This window comes from Alligator sinensis, unplaced genomic scaffold, assembly GCF_000455745.1.
Source record: "Alligator sinensis unplaced genomic scaffold, ASM45574v1 scaffold390_1, whole genome shotgun sequence".
Lineage (NCBI taxonomy): Eukaryota > Metazoa > Chordata > Crocodylia > Alligatoridae > Alligator > Alligator sinensis.
The window spans coordinates 94,199-96,470 of record NW_005842890.1 but is presented as its reverse complement, the minus strand read 5'-3'; the positions used below and the strand labels follow the sequence as shown (position 1 = coordinate 96,470).

Genomic DNA, 2,272 nt, shown 5'->3' with positions numbered 1-2,272 from the left:
GGGGGGTTTCTCATCTGCTTTCGGGACTTAAGAGTACCCAGAGGCTCCAGCTGGGCAGTCTGCCTACACCGGTAGTGTATAGAAGACTGGGAATGGGGTCCAGCCACCCCTGCAGTACAGGTTTCTGCTCCCACACCCCACCTTTAGGAAATTCTGGATCTACCCCTGAATGGAGCCAAAGCACCTCAAAGCAATCTTCCATAAGGGTTCTTGGCCCAAGACTTCTTTCTTCCTAATGAAGTAACTATAGACTGCAGGACTTCTCTCCCACCTCCCTAAATAGGCAGCTCTTATGGGCCGCATCCACAAGTGCAGACATTTGGTTCCCCAGGACAACTAGCAGTGGCACACCTTGTGCCACCGCCGCTAGTTGGCTCTAGGAAACACCTCTGCCACATGCTCTTTGGCATATGGTAGGTTACCCCAGGTGGGGTAGGGGACGCTGGGGCCAGCCTAGCAGCCTTACCTTGGATCCTGGGGGCCTCCTGGGGCTGCAGCAGCGGCAATCCTACCACTTGGAGTCTGGCTGGCAGCCACAGCATGGCTGCAGCTAGCCAGGCTCCAGTTTTGAATGGATATCCAGGGGTTAAAAAACACAAAACAAAACAAACAAACAAAACCTCTGCGTTGCTCCATTACAGTGCAAAGGACAGCTGAATATGCAGTATGTGGATCCGCAGACTTGTCTGCGGTGCCATATACAGCACAGCTGCACTCATCCAGACACAGCCATGGTCTCTCCAGACCCCATTCCCTTGATTTCTAGTAATCAAGTGCTCCAAGACAACACCCTGTCTGCCTCTCCAACTCAGACCATTCTCTGGAGTTACATTCTTAGCACAGGCCTTGATCAGCCTCTGTTCATTAAGTTGGAAGGTGGATCTGATCTACAAGGGTGTCTCCCCAATTGAGCCTATGACCCCTGTATCCATGGGCTGGGGAACTTGGGCCTTTCATTGCTGGGGAACTCAAGCTTGGGGAACACCATTCCTGTCACCTCAGCAGTTGTTTTCAGTTTCCTTACTCTTCCAGCTAAGTAATTTTGGCTTCAGGAAACAGCAACATATGTTGCACTGGCCCCAATGCAAGCAGCATGCCACCACAGCCTCCTCAGCTATGTCCCTGCTCCTGGTCTTCTACCTACTCCATAGCTAACAGGGAACTAGGTTATGCCGGCAAGGATTTAAAAGGCATGCTTCATCTAAATGTATATGTAAGTGCTTCCCTAACAGCGAAGTTAGCAACTTGTTCCCCACATTTCTACCAGTCCCTACCCCATGCATTGGGGTCACTGCAGTCATCTTGTGCAACTCAGTCACACCGTCTCCTCCCACAGGAGAGGTGTTAGCAAGCCACTATCAACTTGAAGTGACAGGAACAGGAATCCATCCATATCCCAGTTATTCTAATGGTTATAATCATCTTCCATGTTAAAAGTCTACACTTTACTTCTAGCTATTTGTCTAGCTTCAGCTTTCAGCTGTTGGACCTGCTGCTGCTTTTTTGTGAGATCCACTGCTACTGGAAATCCTCTCCATATAGGAACTTGTAGATTGTGTTCCCATCCCCTCTCAAACTTCTTGGGTAAACTCAGCAGCCTGAGCTGTTTTAGTTTCTTGCCATGAGGCAGGTTTTCCAAACCCTGAATCACTTCCTTAGAATTCACTCCTGAAGAATGCTGAGAGCAGCATACCTGTTGACAGCATGAACAATTTGGAAACTTCCCTGGTAGGTGCAGGATCCCATAAGACAACTACACAAACTTCTAAGAGTGATGGGAAGACTGCTCTTGGTATGCATCAGTGCCAACAATAGGCAAAGCAAAAGAGAAAGGTCCTGAAAGCTATATTTCAACTGTTAGAAGAAAAAGCTTTTAATTCTTTGCACAGAGGGGACAAAAAGTCTCAGTGAATAGATGAGAAAACTGTGAAGAAGGTTTTAATTCCAGCAGACTTTGGAAGGCTTCTGTGGGGAGGGAAAAACTTCTTCAGAAGAGGTGCCCAGTAAACTGCTGCTAACACAGAAAACTGATAAGTCCTGGGGCAGAGGCAGGTTAGGGCTTTTTAAAACAGGAGCTGTAGAAAGAAACAGGTGAGACAGATGTCGGCAGATGGGCATCAGCTTAAGCCAGAGGCACCCTGTCTACAGTATAAATAGTGCAAGGTGCAGATAGCTGGGCCAGGGCACAATTACAGAAGTACATTCTGGAAAAGATGCAAGGCACTGAAGCAAGTTTTTCCAACAGAAGTTTGGGGGAAAAAAATTAAACCTA

The 2,272-nt window shown here is 47.9% G+C and overlaps 1 protein-coding gene across 6 annotated transcripts in view; it reads right to left on the bottom strand.

The window, feature by feature from the left end:
- KLC4 (kinesin light chain 4) overlaps positions 1 to 2,272 on the bottom strand; it is a 51,125-nt gene that overhangs the window by 11,131 nt on the left and 37,722 nt on the right. The gene's annotated exons all lie outside the window — the stretch shown is intronic.